Below are 19,578 nucleotides of genomic sequence, written 5' to 3'. Positions count from 1 at the left end.
ACTGGACGTCCCAGGAGGTCTTCCTCACTAGGATTCACGTCCTCCTCCTCCCTTGTAGGTTCGGCCATGATGGTTAAATCAATGGCCTTGCACTCTCTCTTTGGATTTTCTTCTGTATTGCTTGGGAGAGTACTAGGAGGAGTTTCAGTGACTCTTTTACTTAGCTGGCCCACTTGTGCCTCCAAACTTTTAATGGAGGACCTTGTTTTATTCATGAAACTTACAGTGACCTTAGATAGATTAGAGACTATATTTGCTAAGCTAGATGAATTCTGCTCAGAATTCTCTGTCTGTTGCTGAGTGGATGATGAAAAAGGCTTGCTATTGCTAAACCTGTTTCTTCCACCATTATTAAAGCCTTGTTGAGCCTTTTGTTGATCCTTCCATGAGAAATTTGGATGATTTCTCCATGAGGGATTATAGGTGTTTCCATAAGGTTCACCCATGTAATTCACCTCTGCTATTTCAGGGTTCTCAGGATCATAAGCTTCTTCTTCAGAAGATGCCTCTTTAGTACTGTTGGATGATTCCTTCAATCCATTCAGACTCTGAGAGATCATATTGACTTGCTGAGTCAATATTTTATTCTGAGCCAAGATGGCATTCAGAGTATCAATTTCAAGAACTCCCTTCCTCTGAGGCATCCCATTACTCACAGGATTCCTTTCAGAAGTGTACATGAACTGGTTATTTACAACCATGTCTATGAGTTCTTGAGCTTCTGCAGGCGTTTTCTTTAGGTGAATGGATTCACCTGCAGAATGGTCCAATGACATCTTTGATAATTCAGACAGACCATCATAGAATATATCCAGGATGGTCCATTCTGAAAGCATGTCAGAAGAACACTTTTTGGTCAGTTCCTTGTATCTCTCCCAAGCTTCATAGAGGGATTCACCTTCCTTTTGTCTGAAGGTTTGAACATCCACTCTAAGCTTGCTAAGCTTTTGAGGAGGAAAGAACTTGGCTAAGAAAGTCGTGACCAGCTTATCCCAAGAGTTCAGGCTATCCTTAGGTTGAGAGTCCAACCATATTCTAGCTCTGTCTCTTACAGCAAATGGGTAAAGCATAAGCCTGTAGACCTCGAGATCAACCCCATTAGTCTTAACAGTATCACAAATCTACAAGAATTCAGTTAAGAACTGAAAGGGATCTTCGGATGGAAGTCCATAAAACTTGCAATTCTGTTGCATCAGAGAAACTAATTGAGGTTTCAGCTCAAAATTGTTTGCTCCAATGGTAGGGATTGAGATGCTTCTTCCATGTAAATTGGAATTAGGTGCAGTAAAGTCACCAAGCATCTTCCTTGCATTGTTATTATTTTGGGCCATGTCTCCTTCTTTTTTGAAAATTTCTGTCAGATTTTCTCCAGAGAGTTGTGCTTTAGCTTCCCTTAGCTTCCTCTTCAGAGTCCTTTCAGGTTCAGGGTCAGCTTCAACAAGACTGTTCTTATTCTTGTTCCTGCTCATATGAAAAAGAAGAAAACAGAAAAGAAGAGGAATCCATATGAAAAAGAAGAAAACAGAAAAGAAGAGGAATCCTCTATGTCACAGTATAGAGATTCCTTATGTAAGTATAAGGAGAAAATAATGGAGGAAGGAAAAGATAAGAATCCAAACACAAGGGAGAGGAATGAGTTCGAATTCTTGGGTGAAAGAGGGGTGTTAGTAGATGAATAAATAATTAGAAAGAGATGAGGAGAAGAGAAATTTGAAAATTAAATAAATTAAAATAAAAGTATTTTTGTTTTTAATTCAAAATTAAAGTTAAAATTCGAAAATAAAAAAAAGAAAAATCAAATTAAATCAAATTAAAATTTAAAACAAATAGTTAATTAAAAAGGAATTTTGAAAAAGAGGGAAGGGATTTTCGAAAATTAGAGATAGAATTAGTTAGGTAGTTTTGAAAAAGATATGATTGAAATAGTAAACTTTTAAAATCAAACAAAAAGTCAAGTAGTTAATTGAAAAAGATTTGAAAATCAATTTTTAAAAAGATAAGAAGTTAGAAAAGAAGTTGAAAAAGATTTTGAAATTGATTTTGAAAAAGATGTGATTGACATTTATTTTGAAAAAGATTTGAAAAAGAAATTTAAAAACATTTGATTTTTGAAATCAAAGTTGATTACTTGACTAACAAGAAACTAAAAAGGTATTATTCTAGAGTTTAAAGATTGCACCTTTCTTACTAAGCAAGTAACAAACTTAAAAATTTTGAATCAATCACATTAATTGTTAGCATTGATTTCGAAAATATGAAATAAAAATAAGAAAAAGATTTTGAAAATCAATTTGAAATTTTCGAAAATCATAAAAGAAAAATGAAAAAGATTTGATTTTTGAAAAATATTTGAAAAAGATAGAATTTTTAAATTGAAAATTTGATTTGACTCATAAGAAATAACTAAATTTTAAAAAGTTTTGAAAAAAGTCAACTCAAATTTTCAAAAATTTATGAGAGAAAAGGGGAAAGATATATTTTTTGATTTTTGAATTTGAATGAGGGAAGAGAAAAACATAAAAATGATTCAAAACATAAAAATTCAAGATCAAAACATATGATGCATGCAAGAACACTTTGAATGTCAAGATGAACACCAAGATAACTTTGAATGTCAAGATAAGCATCAAGAGTATATTTTTGAAAATTTTTAAGAAAAAAAAACATGCAAGACACCAAACTTAAAAATTTTTATTCTTTAGACACTAATAATTCAAGAATGCATATGAAAAATAAGAAAAGACACAAAATAAGAAAATATGAAGATCAAACAAGAGGATTCATCAAGAACAACTTGAAGATCATGAAGAATGCATAATGAATTTTCGAAAAATGCACAAATTTTAAAAACATGCAATTGACACCAAACTTAAAATTTGACTCAATGACTCAAACAAGAAACACAAAAATTATTTTTGATTTTATGATTTTATAATTTTTTTGGATTTTCGAAAATTATTTTGGGAAAAATGAAAAAGAAATTTTTTTTTGTATTTTTCGAAAATAAGAAATAAAAGAGCTTAAAAATAAAATAAAATTACCTAATCTGAGCAACAAGATGAACCGTCAGTTGTCCAAACTCGAACAATCCCCGGCAACGGCGCTAAAAACTTGGTGCGCAGAAATCGTGACGTTTCATTCCTTGGTAACAGCGCTAAAAACTTAATACGCACGTTCATAATCTTAGTTCTTTGTCACAACTTCGCACAACTAACCAGCAAGTGCACTGGGTCGTCCAAGTAATAAACCTTACGTGAGTAAGGGTCGATCCTACGGAGATTGTCGGCTTGAAGCAAGCTATGGTCGTCTTGCAAATCTCAGTCAGGTAGATTCATATGGTTATGGATATTTGATAATTAAAATATAATTAAAATATAAATAAAACGTAAATTAAAGATAGAGATACTTATGTAATTCATTGGTGAGGGTTTCAGATAAGCGTATGAAGATGCTTGTTCCTCCTGAACCTCTGCTTTTCTATTGTCATAATCCAATCATTCATACTCCTTTCTATGGCAAGCTGTATGTTAGGCGTCACCGTTGTCAATGGCTACATCCTGTCCTCTCAGTGAAAATGGTCCAATGCCCTGTCACTACATGGCTAATCATCTGTCGGTTCTCGATCATACTGGAATAGGATCCATTGATCCTTTTGCGTCTGTCACTACGCCCAACACTCGCGAGTTTGAAGCTCGTCGCAGCCATCCCTTCCCAGATCCTACTCAGAATACCACAGACAAGGTTTAGACTTTCTGGATCTCAAGAATGGCCGTCCATGGATTCTAACTTATACCAGGAAGACTCTGATTAAGGAATCCCAGAGATATTCATTCAATCTAAGGTAGAACGGAGGTGGTTATCAGGCACGCGTTTATAGGTTGGGAATGATGATGACTGTCACGATCGTCACATTCATATTGAAGTGTGAATGAATATCTTAGAATCGGATTAAGCTTGAATTGAATAGAAAAACGATAGTACTTTGTATTAATTCATGAGGAACAGTAGAGCTCCACACCTTAATCTATGGTGTGTAGAAACTTTACCGTTGAAAATACATAAAAGCAAGGTCCAGGCATGGCCGGGTGCCCAGCCCCATAGAGGTCTAAGATAGCATAAAACTGATCAAAGATGTCTAATACAATAGTAAAAGATCCTATTTATATCAGACTAGTTACTAGGGTTTACAGAAATGAGTAAATGATGCAGAAATCTACTTCTGGGGCCTACTTGGTGTGTTCTTAGGCTGAGCATTGAGATTTACACGTGAAGAGGTCTTTCTTGGAGTTGAACGCCAGTTTATAACCTGTTTCTGGCGTTTAACTCCAGAATGCAACATGGATGTTTACTTTCCAACGCAATTAAGAGCGCGCCGTTTGGAGTTCTGTAGCTCCAGAAAATTCACTTTGAGTGCAGGGAGGTCAGAATCCAGCAGCATCTGTAGTCCTTCTTCAACCTCTGAATCTGATTTTTGCTCAAGTCCCTCAATTTCGGCCAGAAAATACCTGAAATCACAGAAAAACACACAAACTCATAGTAAAGTCCAGAAATGTGTTTTTTATTTAAAAACTAATAAAAATATACTAAAAACTAACTAAATTATACTGAAAACTATGTAAAAACAATGCCAAAAAGTGTATAAATTATCCGCTCATCAGGGATTGAGGTTGATAGAGCCAAGGTGGAGGTAATTGAAAAATTACCACCACCAACTAATGTTAAGGCAGTCAGGAGTTTCTTGGGTCATGCAGGATTTCATAGAAGATTTATAAAAGATTTTTTTAAAATTGCTAAACCATTGAGTAACCTATTGGTTGCTTATGTACCTTTTGTATTTGATGCTGAATGTCTACATGCTTTTGAAACTCTGAAAGCAAACCTTACATCTGCTCCCATCATAGCTCCCGCCTGACTGGGATTTGCCATTTGAATTAATGTGTGATGCTAGTGATTATGCTATAGGAGCTGTTTTAGGACAGAGGCACGACAAGCTTATGCATATCATTTACTATGCTAGTCGTGTGTTAAATGATGCTCAAAAGAATTACACAACTACAGAAAAAGAATTGTTAGCTATTGTGTATGCTATTGATAAGTTTAGGTCCTATTTAATTGGTTCTAAGGTTATTGTTTATACTGATCATGCGGCTTTGAAGTACCTTCTAACCAAATAGAATTCTAAACCAAGATTAATCAGATGGGTGCTGCTTCTTCAGGAGTTTGATATTGAGATCAAAGACAGGAAAGGGTCAGAAAATCAAGTGGCTAACCACCTTTCTAGGATTGAACCTGAAGAAGGCGTGCTACCACCCACAGCTGTGACTGAGACATTTCTAGATGAGCAACTTTTTGTCATTCAGCAGGCTCCATGGTTTGCAGACATTGCAAATTACAAAGCCATGAATTTCATCCCAAAAGAGTACAGTAAACAACAAGTGAAGAAGCTACTAACTGATGCAAAGTACTACTTTTGGGAGGAACCATATCTTTTTATAAGATGCTCAGATGGTATAATCCAGAGGTGTGTCTCAGATGAGGAAACACATAAGATTGTTTGGCACTGTCATGGCTCTGATTATGGAGGCCACTTTGGTGGTGAAAGGACAGCTACAAAGGTCCTTCAGAGCGGTTTTTACTAGCCGACTCCCTTCCGGGACTCAAGAGCATTTGTGAAGAACTGTGGCAGATGTGAGAGAGCTGAGAATATCCCTGCCAAGCATGAGATGCCACAGCAGGGGATTCTTGAAATTGAGTTGTTTGATGTGTGGGGTATTGACTTCATGGGACCTTTTCCACCCTCATATTCCAACAATTATATCATGGTGGTAGTTGATTATGTGTCCAAGTAGGTGGAAGCAATGGCTCTACCCACTAATGATGCCAAAGTGGTGATGAGCTTTCTTCAGAGATATATTTTTTAGCCGGTTTGGTTTCCCAAGGACACTCATTAGTGATGGTGGAAGTCACTTCTGTAACCGACAGCTAGACTCACTTCTACAGAGGTATGAAGTCCGTCATAAAGTGGCAACCCCCTATCACCCTCAGACAAGTGGACAGGTTGAGGTTTCTAATAGAGAACTCAAGAGGATTCTGGAGAAGACCGTCAGTATCTCTAGGAAGGACTGGTCTAGGAAGCTTGATGATGCTCTCTGGGAATACCGGACAGCATACAAGACTCCTATTGGCATGTCCCCTTATCCGTTGGTCTATGGTAAAGCCTGTCACTTGCCAGTGGAGTTGGAGCATAGAGCTTACTGGGCAATCAAGTTTCTAAACTTTGATGCTCAAGCTGCAGGAATAAAGAGAATGCTTCAGTTGAATGAGCTTGATGAATTCAGATATTCGGCCTATGAGAATGCCAAGCTCTATAAGGAGAGAACTAAGATATGACATGACAAGAAGATTGCCATCAGAGTCTTTGAGCCAGGTCAGAGGGTGCTTCTGTTCAATTCAAGGCTCAAACTCTTTCTCGGGAAGCTGAAATCCCAGTGGTCAGGACCGTTTGTGGTTACCAAAGCATCACCATATGGTCATGTGGAAATTCAGGAGGAGAATTCTGACCGAAAGTTTATAGTTAATGGCCAGAGGCTGAAACACTATCTTGGAGGCGAGATTGATCGCCAAAGGTCCGCTCATCTGCTGAAGTAGCAGAACTAACTGTCAAGCTAGTGACATTAAAGAAGTGCTTGTCGGGAGGTAACCCGATGTTTTTGTATCCTTTAGTTTGATTTCTGTTGCTTTGATTTTGTTATTTGTTTGGTTTTATTTGATTTTCTACTATTTTCCTTTATTTTACGTGTGCGTGGATCATGTAGAGTAATTAGAATAGAAACAGGTACCTGAAGATAGAGTATCAGACACCCTAGAGTAGCTTAGTTCGGATTGGGTGGCACCTAACTTCAAAATCTCAAGTTAGGTGCCATATATATGCACAATTAGGAAGTTACTCACTAGAGGGGTGGCACCTAACTTCACCCCTTGAAGTTAGGCGCCAATGCTGTGTACAAGTTTGGTGTTGCTCTCGGGAAGGGTGGCGCCTAACTTGGCTCCATCAAGTTAGGCGCCACACCAAGCATTGGAATTACATTCAATTCGGGAGCCTTGAAGTTAGGCGCCAGGTATCCCAAGTTAGGCGACAAACAAAGGAGTACATTGCATCACATTTGGGACACCTCAAGTTAGGAACCCCAATGTTGAAGTTAGACGCCATTGGAATGCTTTGTCAAGGGAAGTTAGGCGCCCAAAACCTCAAGTTAGGCACCGTGAGGAGTGCAAGCACCAAGTTAGGCGCTGAGAGTAAGGACACATATCAAGTTAGGCGCCAGGTTATGTCAAGTTAGGCACCAGGCTTGCCCCCCAATGCGAAGTTAGGTGCCGGTTATGTCAAGTTAGGCGCCAGCCCCCTATCTTTGACTACTACCAAACCAAATCAAGCCTATTAATGCCTCGAATCCCCAATAATTGCACCAGATACCCTTCCCATTTTCAAAGCCTTGAACCTTGTAAACCATGCCCGTAAACCTTGTCCCTTTCATTATTCTTCCCCAAAGATCCTCCCCCCTCCGAAGTCCACTCCGTGACTGCCCTTCCCGCAACTCCAATCCATGGCATAAGTCCCTTCCCAACACTCCGTGACCAAACATTGCCCCAACGAACCCCAACCTCTCCTGTTATATAAGCCCTCCTCCATCCTACTTCAAACCATACCTCAATACACTTTACTCCCTCTTCGAAGAACAACCAACCTCTACCCCCTTTCCCCTCTCTACCCACGCAGTAAATCACAAAACACACTCTCTGAAACCCCTTCCCTTCTCAACCAACAACAACCATATCCCTCCCTTTAAACCCAACCCCAACCATACCACACAACCGCTCTGTCTATCCCCTTTTCCCTCTTTCCCTCATCTATTTTTATTCAGTTCATTCCAAAAAAAAAAACAAAAAAGGATTAGAAAAGAAAACTTTACCATTAATTTTTATTTTCCTCTTTTTCACTTTCTTCTCTCACTCTCCTCTGTCTTCCCCTTTGTATTCTTCTAATTTGTTCGGGGACGAGCAAAAGTTTTAAGTTTGGTGTTGTTGCTTTGCTTGTTTGTTTTCTCTATTTTCTGTAATAGCACCCAAAACTAGTACACCTTCAAAGTAAAGGAAAGGTAAAGAGCTAGCCACCAGTTCTCATGATACACACAGGTTCCAATCCAAGCTCTATGAAGGACATTTTTATGATCATACTTACAAGAGGGTTGTGACTCCAGAAGTGAGATTTGCACTGAAATCGGATGAATATTCAGAAATTCAATTTGAAATTGAGAGAAGAGGCGGCATTTTCTGTCCAACCCGCACATGGAGGTTGGACAACTGATGGTCCAAGAATTTTATGAAAACCTCTGGGTCATGTACAAGGACGTTGAGAAGGTCAATGAGAAGAATTATCAGAGTTATGTGAAAGGCAAGGTCATTGATTTCAGCCCAAGAAGCGTCCAACAGACCCTCTATCTGCTGTGTCCACCTCAACTAAATGCCCATTACAGTGAGAATATGCATAGAGACCAAGAATTGGATCTAGTATTTGAAGAATTATGCATTTCGGGTTCTCAGTGGAGGATAGGTGTAGAAAGGAAGCCGAACCACTTAAAGAGCATTGATCTCCTTCCTTTAGCTAGGGGATGGTTAGACTTCATCCGAAGGTCTATTATGCCTACTAGCAACCGGTTCGAATATACTGTGGACCGGGCCGTCATGATTTACCGTATCATGAAGGGAGAAGTGGTGGATGTAGTGGAAATTATTCCAAAATAGATATACAATATTGCCTCTAATCCTCTTAAGAAGGCTAGGCCTGGATTCCCACATCTGATTTACCGCCTGTGTGAAGCAGCAGGGGTAAAGGTGGAGAATAATTTTCCCATTCCTATTGAAAGACCAATCACCAAGAAGACCATGGAGACTCACGGGGAACAGCACAGGGTCCACAGAGAAGAGCAAGTTGAGGAGAAAGCTCAATAGGGACCAGCCACCACTGCCTCAAGGACACTACTTCCCACCTCAGGAATACTGGCAGTTGATGAGGGAAAAATGATTCCACACAAGACTCACTGACAAGTGTACCGGGTCACATCAAGTAGTAATAACTCACTTAGAGTGAGGTCGATCCCACGGGAATTGATGGATCAAGCAACTTTAGTGAGGTGATTAGTTTAGTCAAGCTAACATTGGTGAATTGGATGAAATTGAAGCAATAGAACATAAATTGCAGGAATTGTAAAATGCAGAAGGTAAATGGCAGAATCTTAAAGAGCAAGAAACGTAAATTGCATCAAATGTAAAGGGGGCTTGGTGTTGGAAATTAAATGAGGCAGTAAATCATGACTTAGAGCAATTGTAGAGAATTAAACTTGCAGGAAGAGTAAATCAGATCATGAACAGAAATGTAAAATGCAGAACAATTGAAGAAGAATTAACTTGCATGAAAGTAAATTGAAAGCAAATGGAACAGAAGATTGAAATTCAAGCTCAATGTAAACTGAAGTGTATAATTGCAGAAAAGTAAAATTTGCAGAAAAGGAACTTATAGCAGAAGAGGAAATTGTAGCAGAAAAATGAAAATTGCATAAAGCTCAGTTGAATTCTGAAATGTAAAAGTGCAGAAAAATAAAAGTGTCTCAAAGAGAGCTTTTCTATTCTATCCTACTCCTACTCCTATTGCTCTCTAGCAGAGCCAGCCTTTTTAATGAAATAAAATTGATGCCTTTATATAGGCTTTACAAAATGAAAATAAAATTGAAATTGAAAACAAATTACAAATGAAATTCCTAATCTACCTTCTCTTTGTGCCTTTGAGTCATGTTAATGGGCTTTGCTTGCTTTGGATTTGAAGAAGAGTGGATCCGAATGGCTTGGTTTAAGTGGCATGGGTCTAGGTCCATTTGGTTCCCTCCCAAGGGAGCGCTCCGTTTGGAAAAGTGAACTCCACGTTCACTTTGCTAAGCATGCCTTTGGTGCGCCTATGTTCCTCCAGCGTTGCTTTAGTGAACGACACGTTCACTCTTTGAATGCTACCCTTCCTTGGTGCGTTTGTGTCGCGCCAATTGTTTCCCTGGGCCAAAGTAACGAAAATGCTCAATTTATTGAGCGTAGCGTTCACTTTAATGAACGCTGCTCCTTGGCATAATGAACGCTCCCTTGCTTAATGTAGCATTCCCTTTAATGAACGCTAGCGTTCATTCATTTCCTTCATTGGCTTTAATCATTCATAATGCCAATTACGTAAAGCTTGATTTGCCAATTGGACATTATTAATAAAGTGTTCATGCATGCTTTCATTGGCCTTAGTTAATAACGCTAATGCGTTCATGCATTGAATAAATAATTAAATGCATGCATACATGAGCATTAATGCATGCATAAGCATTCATGCATATGCCAAGGCTTCATGGTCATGGGCCACGCTTTTAAAAGCATGGCCTAAGGTTCCAAAGTGTGCTCAAACTTCAAAGTGTGCCCCAAAATCCTTCTTTTCTTCTTTTGAGCTGATTTTGTGCTATTTTACTTCTTTTTCCACTTATTTTCTACAAAATTTATAAAATCAAAAGATCAAGAAAATATACCATTTAAGCACAAAAACATTCAATATTTAAGCACTAATCATCAATTTCTTGTATGAAAAGCATAAAAAAACATGACATGATGACATGTTATCAGCAGTAGCTCACCTCCTCCATTGAGCAGATGAGGATCATGCAGGGTAGCCGCTGGCAGCAGTTCACTGCATCTATTGAGGAGATGAGGGTGACACAGAACAACTTTTGGGAGTATCTCACCACCACCCTTGATCAGACGAGAGCTGCTCAGGACTCTCAGCGCCAGGAGATTTTCCAGCTGAGATAGGATTATAGCCGCCTGAAAGGACCATATGGATCACAACCAGAGGAGAGAGATCCCCACCATGGAGATTGAGGTGGCTTAGTTCCTTTCACTTCCTATATTATTCTTCCATTACTACGTTATGTTCTTGTTTTCTGCTGTTTTGTCTTAGTTTCTGCATGATCCTGTGTTATTTTAATTCCTAAGTTCTAGTTTAATTTGCTATTTTCATTCTGTTATTTGCTTTTAATTCTGAAAAGTGTCTCATGTATCGCTCACTGAGCTTGAATTCAAAAGAAAAAAGAAGAAGAAAAAGATATAGTGCATGATAAATAGAGTTTATAATAAAGAGTAGTCTTATTTACTTAAATATGGTGGTATTCTTTGTGATTTTGAATGCATGACATGAACCGTACATATTTGAATTTGAATCAAAGGATGTTGATGTATAAGGAATAGGAATTTAGAGAACTATTATGAATTCTCTAAAGTAAACGAAAGCTTAATCCTTGAAGCAAAAGGAACAACAAAAGAAAAATAAAAGCAAGGTCCAAGGCTCTAAGCATCAATGACTAGGGAGGTCAGACATGATTAAAAGCTCAAAGAGTTGTTTTCCTAGTCATATGCTTGTGGTGTGAATGTGTCAAGTAATCCTTGGGTCAGAACACTAAGAGTCGAGTTCAAATGCAATAAACAGAGTATGCCAAAGGCTTTGAGCACCACTGTTTGGGAGTAACTGAAATAAAAATTAGAACTTAAAGAGAGTTTCCCATTTAAGTGCTTGTGGTGTTTTTGTGTCAAGTAATCCGTGAGACAACATTTAAAGTCACGGCTAGGCATAGGGTGCAAAGCACCAAAGAAAAGAGAATTAAAGGAAATTTACTGTGTTCAAGGATTAAACTGAAGTATAAAAGATCTGAGAATTAATAATATTATCCGGATTCCAATTCCAAATGACAGTGACATTCCTCTGATTCAAAGAAGAGTGAGATGCCAAAACTATTCGCGATTATGGTGCACGAAATTATGATCATCAATGGCGCCAACAACTTGGTACGCACAATTGTAATCTCAACTCTTTGTCACAACTCCGCACAACTAACCAGCAAGTGCACTGGGTCGTCCAAGTAATAAACCTTACGTGAGTAAGGGTCAATCCCACGGAGATTGTCGGCTTGAAGCAAGCTTTGGTCATCTTGTAAATCTCAGTCAGGCAGATTCAAATGGTTATGGAGAATTGATAATTAAAATATGAATAAAACATAAAATAAAGATAGAGATAGTTATTGGTGCACGAAATCACAATCACACTTTTGCAATTCCGCACAATTAACCAGCAAGTGCACTGGGTCGTCCAAGTAATACCTTACGTGAGTAAGGGTCGATCCCACAGAGATTGTCGGCTTGAAGCAAGCTATGGTTATCTTGTAACTCTTAGTCAGGATATCAATAATTCTCATATTTAATTGTAAAAAGTAGAAGAACATGAAATAAATACTTGTTATGCAGTAATGGAGAATAGGTTGAGATTTTGGAGATGCTTTGTCTTATGAATCTCTGCTTTCCTACTGTCTTCTTCTTCATGCACGCAAGGCTCCTTCCATGGCAAGCTTTATGTTGGGCATCACCGTTGTCAATGGCTACTTCCCGTCCTCTCAGTGAAAATGTTCCAAATGCGCTGTCACCGCACGACTAATCATCTGTCGGTTCTCGATCATGTCGGAATAGGATCCATTGATCCTTTTGCGTCTATCACTACGCCCAACACTCGCGAGTTTGAAGCTCGTCACAGTCATCCCTTCCCAGATCCTACTCAGAATACCACAGACAAGGTTTAGACTTTCCGGATCTTAAGAATGACCACCAATAATTCTAGCCTATACCACGAAGGTTCCAATCTTAGATTAGAAACCCAAGAGATACACATTCAAGCTTGATAGTATGTAGAACGGAAGTGATTGTCAGGCACGTGTTCATAGGTGAGAATGATGATGAGTGTCACGGATCATCACATTCATCAGGTTGAAGTGCGAATGAATATCTTAGAATAGAGGCAAGCATGATAGAATGGAAAACAGTAGTAATTGCATTAATTCATCGAAACACAGCATAGCTCCTCACCTCCAACCATGGGGTTTAGAGACTCATGCTGCAGAAAATATAATATGAAACGTGTAAAGTGTCATGAGGTACAAGATGAATTACTAAAAGTATTTTTTATAGTAAACTAGTGACCTAGGGTTACAGAAAATGAGTAAGCTAGGGTGTTTAGTGTAAAAATCCACTTTCGGGGCTCACTTGGTGTGTGCTTGGGCTGAGCATTGAAGCTTTCATGTGTAGAGACTTTTCTTGGAGTTAAACGCCAACTTTTGTGCCAGTTTGGGCGTTTAACTCCAGCTTTTATGCCAGTTTTGGCGTTTAACGCCAGAATTCTGAAGCTGATTTGGAATGCCAGTTTGGGCCATCAAATCGTGGGCAAAGTATGGACTATTATATATTGCTGGAAAGTCCAGGATGTCTACTTTCCAATGCAATTGAGTGCGTGCCAATTGGGCTTCTGTAGCTCCAGAATCCAACAACATCTGCAGTAAAGTCCAGAAAACATGCAAACTCATAGTAAAGTCCAGAAAACTGAATTTTAAATAAAAACTAATAAAAATATAATAAAAACTAACTAAAATATACTAAAAACATACTAAAAATAGTGCCAAAAATCGTATAAATTATCCGCTCATCACAATACTAAACTTAAATTGTCCGCTCATCACAACTGGAAATCAAATAGGATAAAAAGAAGAGAATATACAATGAATTCCAAAAACATCTATGAAGATCAGTATTAATTAGATGAGTGGGGCTTTTAGCTTTTTGCATCTGAGCAGTTTTGGCATCTCACTTTATCCTTTGAAGTTCAAAATGATTGGCTTCTATAGGAACTCAGAATCCTAATAGTGTTATTGATTCTCCTAGTTAAGTATGTTGATTCTTGAACACAGCTACTTTATGAGTCTTGGCCGTGACCCTAAGCATTTTGTTTTCCAGTATTACCACCGGATACATAAATGCCACAAACACATAACTGGGTGAACCTTTTCAGATTGTGACTCAGCTTTGCTAGAGTCCCCAATTAGAGGTGTCCAGAGCTCTTAAGCATACTCTTTTTGCTTTGGACCATGACTTTAACCGCTCAGTCTCAAGTTTTCACTTGACACCTTCACGCCACAAGCACATGGTTAGGGACAGCTTGGTTTAGCTGCTTAGGCCAGGATTTTATTCTTGAGGGCCTTCCTATCCACTGATGCTCAAAGCCTTGGATCCTTTTTATTACCCTTGCCTTTTGGTTTAAAGGGCTATTGGCTTCTTCTGCTTGCTTTTTCTTTCTTTTTCTCTTTTTTTTCTATTCACTGCTTTTTCTTGCTACAAGAATCAATTTTTTAATTTTTCAGATTATCAATAACACTTCTCCTTTTCCATCATTCTTTCAAGAGCCAACAATTTTAACATTCATAAACAACAAATTCAAACATATGCACTGTTCAAGCATTCATTCAGAAAACAAGAGTATTGCCACCACATCAAAATAATTAAACTGTTTTAAAATTTGAAATTCAGGTACTTCTTTTTCTTTTTCAATTAAAAACACTTTTTATTTAAGAAAGGTGATAGATTCATAGGACATTCATAGCTTTAAGATATAAACTTTAAATTTTATTAATCATGGAATGACAATAAGACTCAAAAATAAATATAAGAGCAAACTAATAATAATAGAAGATAGAAAAGTAAATGACTCTTAAAATAGACTCTTAATAATAAAGGTTATCACAGAGTTAGGACTCAACAACCTTGATCTTGAGAAGTGGATGCTCCCTCAATCTGTGGGGTGCTTGATCCTTCAAGGGAGAGCTTCTGGCGCTTCAGCTCCTGTAGCTCATGCCCCTGCTTCTCCTATTCCTTCAGCAGTTTGCAAAGCATGCAGTTTTGATTCTGCTGTTCTTCCTTAAGTTGTTCCATAGCTTCTTGCAGCTTGGTAATAGATGCTTCTAGGCGGGTCCAGTAGTCAATTTCAGGAATTTCTGGGAGGAACTCCTGCGCCCTCCTTTTTATGGAGTTGTCTTGCACTTGTCCTTCCATTGACTTCTTGGTGATTGGGTGTTCGATTGGGATGAATTCATCTACTCCCATCCTCACCCCAGCATCTTTACAAAGCAGAGAAATTAAGCTTGGGTAGGCTAGTTTGGCTTCAGTGGAGTTCTTGTTTACAATTGTGTAAATCTCACAAGAAATCAGATGAAGAATCTCCACTTCCTTTCCAAGCATAATACAATGAATCATCACCGCTCTTTTGACAGTGACCTCAGTTGCTAGTGGGCAATATAGAACGCCCAATAAAGTCCAACCAGCCTCTTGCAACTGGTTTGAGATCTCCCCTCTTGAGTTGGTTTGGGACGCCTTTTGAATTGGTTATCCACTTAGTTCCAGGGAGGCATATGTCCTCTAGAACTTGATCCAACCCCTTATCTACTCTCACCATTCTCCTATTAAAGGAATCTGGATCATCTTGTACTTGAGGCAGTTTGAAGACCTCTCTTATTTTGTCCAGATGGAAGTAAATAAGCCTCCCTCTGACCATGTTTCAGTAGGTATGAAAGGCGGTTCCAGTTATTCTCTGCTTATCTGTTAGCCACAAATTTGAGTAGAATTCCTGAACCATGTTTCTTCCAACCTTTGTTTCAGGATTTGCTAGAATTTTCCATCCTCTGTTTCGAATTTGCTCTTGGATCTCCGGATATTCATCTTCTTTCAGATTGAATTTAACTTCTGGGATCACTGACCTCAGACCCATTATTTTGTGGTAATGGTCTGCATGTTCTTTGGTTAGGAACCTCTCTTGATTCCAAAGACTCTTTAGAGTATTCTCTTTCTTGCCTCTTGATTTGGTTTGTTTTCCCTTAGGTGTCATGATCTTGATGAGTCTTAGCTCAGTGATCACGAAAAAATACACCAAACTTAGAGGTTTGCTTGCCCTCAAGCAAAAGAAAGGAAAGGGGAGAGAGAGGAGAAGAAGCAAATTCGAATGGTGGATAGGAGGGGATGGCCGAATGTGTATTTATAAGAGGAGGGGAGGGATTTCGAAAATTTTGAAAGAGATATGCCATAGAGATATGATTGGCGGAAGAAAATAAATATGAAAAAGATGAGATTTTCAATTAAAAAAGATATAAAGAGGTTAAATCTGATAATTTAGTTATGCATCTAAGAAATAAGAGATGATATGATGGGTTTGAAAAGATTTGAAAAGAAATTGAAAGGATACTTGAGTTTTTGAAGAAGATTTGGGAAGGATTTGAAAGAAAATTAAAAAGAGATTTAGAGAATTGTTGAATTTTTGAAAATTCAGGGTGAATAATGAAAGTTTGAAACATGTTTATGCAGAAAATTATGAGTTAAAACATGAAAATTTGAAAAAATTTGAATTTGGAAACAAAATCTCCTCCCCCTGCCTTTCTGGCGTTAAACACCCAGAATGGTATCCATTATGGCGTTTAACGCCCAATTGTTGGCCATTATGGGCGTTTAACGCCCAGCCAGGTACCTTGGCTGGTGTTAAACGCCAGAAACCCCTTTATCACTGGGCGTTTTATTGAACACCCAGGATGCTGCAATTCTGGCGTTAAACGCCCAGAATGGTACCAATTCTGGCGTTTAACGCCCAAAATGGTACCTTTACTGGCGTTTTCTTGTCAGCAAACTCCTTTTTCTGCTTTTTGCATTGAATCCTTCTTTAACTCTGTGAATTCCTTCAATTTTGATGATTAACCTTTGAAGAAAATGTATATCAAATTTCTACAAGTATTATTTAAAACAAATAACCTGCTAATGGCTGGGTTGCCTCCCAGCAAGCGCTTCTTTAATGTCTTTAGCTGGACCTTTACTGAGCTTCATTCAAGCCTCAGTTTTGAGCATTCTTGCTCAAAATTGCTTTCAAGATAATGTTTGATTCTCTATCCATTAACAATGAACTTTTTGTCAGAATCAATATCTTGAAGCTCAACATATCCATATGGTGACACTCTTGTAATCACATATGGTCCCCTCCATCGGGATTTTAATTTCCCGGGGAATAATCTGAGCCTAGAGTTGAACAACAGAACTTTTTGTCCTAGCTCAAAGACTCTGGATGACAATTTCTTGTCATGCCACTTTTTTGCTTTTTCCTTATAGATTTTTGCATTTTCGAAAGCATTGAGTCTGAACTCCTCTAGCTCATTTAGCTGGAGTAATCTTTTCTCACCAGCTAACTTAGCATCCAAGTTTAGGAATCTGGTTGCCCAGTAGGCTTTATGTTCCAGTTCCACGGGCAGATGACAGGCCTTGACATACACAAGCTTGTATGGAGAGGTTCCTATAGGAGTCTTGAATGCTATTCTGTATGCCCATAGTGCATCATCCAAGCTCTTTGCCCAATCCTTTCTACAGGCAATTACAGTCCGTTCCAGGATTCTTTTTAGCTCTCTATTAGAGACTTCAGCCTGCCCATTTGTTTGTGGATGATATGGAGTTGCTACTTTGTGGCTAATTCCATATCGGACCATCGCAGAGTAAAGCTGTTTATTGCAGAAATAGGTGCCCCCATCACTGATTAGTACTCTGGGAACACCAAATCTGCTGAAAATATGTTTCTAAAGGAACTTCAGCACAGTCTTGGTATCATTAGTGGGTGTGGCTGATAAACCACTATTTTATGGTTTATATTGTGTTTAATTGTGTGGTTTTGTCATGATCCTTGCCCACTTATTCATCAATTTAGCATGCATTTAGATTTCCTTCCTAAATTCAGTACATGTTTGAAAATTACTTCTTAGAGACTTTAATTATTTACTTTTAATTCTCCTTTATTCCATTCGATGCCGTGATCTGTGTGTCAAGTGTTTCAGTCACCATAGGGCATGAATGAGATGGAGATTGGAGAGGAAGCTAGCAAAAAAATGGAAGGAACACAAGAAATTGAGGAGACAACCAGCGAGAAGTGACGCGGTCGCATGGCTCACGCGACCGCGTGAAGGAGCACAAATCGCAGGGACGCGGCCGCATGGCTTGCGCAGCCGCGCGGATTGGAAAGCACAGGCGACGCGGTAGCGTGGACAACGCGAACGCGTGGAGAGGAAAAAGCGCAAGCGACGCGTCCGCATGGACGACGCGATCGTGTGACATGTGTGATCTGCATAATCTACAGAATTTGATGAGGGCAATTTTGGGCCTTATTCCGGCCCAGTTTTCGGCCCGGAACAGCAGACTAGAGTCAGAGAATATGCAGAAACAACACAGACATTCATTCGGTAGTTTTTAGATCTAGTTTTTCACTCTCTTAGGTTTTTCTCTCTAGTTTTAGTATTTTAATTTTCACTTGATCTTAGCATTGGAACATTGAGAAGAGTTATTTCCTCATCAAGACATCATCATTCTAGTTTGTTCTCTTAACTTGGTTCTAATCTTCCATGTTCTTTGTTATGTTCAATTTTGTCATTCAGATACTTTTATGATTATTTAATGCAAGGATTATTTCTTTTTAATTCAATTTCAATATCAATAATCATGTCTTCTTTTAATTTCCTTTCATGTGCCATGGATTCTTTATTTATAATGCGTGAGTAGTTCCCTTACTTGATGGGGAGTTGATTAAAAGGAACTCTTGAGTTGGAATGATTGAAAGAAAATTTGTAATTAGGTTAAATGTTGGATTGCTATCTTGTCACCAATGCCAATCCCTTTGAACTAAGTGGGTTCCAACTTGTGAATAGATCTGGCACTCCCACTTGTTTGACTTTCCTTTACCTAGTAAAGGATAACCAAACAGAACAACCATTAATTACAAATTAATCTTACAATCACACCATCAATGATAGAGATTCTAACCAATCAATTCCCAGTCAAGGCTTTTATTTATATTATTTAAAATTCCTCAATTTAATTCCCAATTTACCTAGCTCAACTTCTTGGAACATCTGATTAATAAAACAGCACACTTTTTTGCAACTCGTTGGGAGACGACCTGGGACTTAAAACTCCCAGTAATTTTAATTTAAACTTTTTGTGACACATTTCTAAATTGATAGGCAGATTTTCGGTGAGTTAAGAACTATACTTGCAATGTAACCATTTTAATAAATTTTTAATTCACCAGCTTCTGCTTCCCATCAATTTTTGGCGCCGTTGCCGGGGAGTTGCAATAGAGTGCTAATTTTATTAATTAGAATTTATTTATTTGCATTTTATTTAATTTTGCTATTATGAGCTGTATGTTTCTTCCGTCAAATGACACGTTCACTTCCTGATCCGCGCTTGCTAATATTCGATCCTGAAATTGAAAGGACAATTTCACGAATAAGGCGAGAACAGTGTAGGTTAGCCCGCTCTGAGGGCGGATCTGAAAGTGAATTTGAGGAAGAAACCAGCCTCCGTTCTACTGATTCGGTTGTTTTACGTGCAGAAAACATGGCAGCTAGAAGAGTTACCATTCAGGAGGAAGGAGCTCCTGATTTTACAATGCAACCGTTTCAAGCGCATCATCCAGCGGTAGCTATGGATTTTGAAATAAAGACCGCACTGCTAAATTTGATGCCCAAGTTTCATGGCCTACCTGCTCAAGAGCCTATCAAGCACTTGAGAGATTTCCAGGCAGCCTGTTCTACTGTCAGGCGTGATGGCATT

The 19,578-nt window shown here is 38.5% G+C and overlaps 1 non-coding gene across 1 annotated transcript; it reads left to right on the top strand.

Moving 5' to 3' along the window:
• The first annotated feature begins 830 nt into the window (after window positions 1–830).
• On the top strand, window positions 831–938 carry LOC112760849 (small nucleolar RNA R71). Its single transcript, XR_003181268.1, has one exon. It is a non-coding gene; the product is annotated as a small nucleolar RNA R71 (small nucleolar RNA).
• The last annotated feature ends 18,640 nt before the right edge of the window (window positions 939–19,578 follow it).

The sequence above is a fragment of the Arachis hypogaea genome, chromosome 16, assembly GCF_003086295.3.
Source record: "Arachis hypogaea cultivar Tifrunner chromosome 16, arahy.Tifrunner.gnm2.J5K5, whole genome shotgun sequence".
NCBI classification, from domain to species: domain Eukaryota; kingdom Viridiplantae; phylum Streptophyta; class Magnoliopsida; order Fabales; family Fabaceae; genus Arachis; species Arachis hypogaea.
This window is presented reverse-complemented; position numbering and strand designations above follow the sequence as displayed.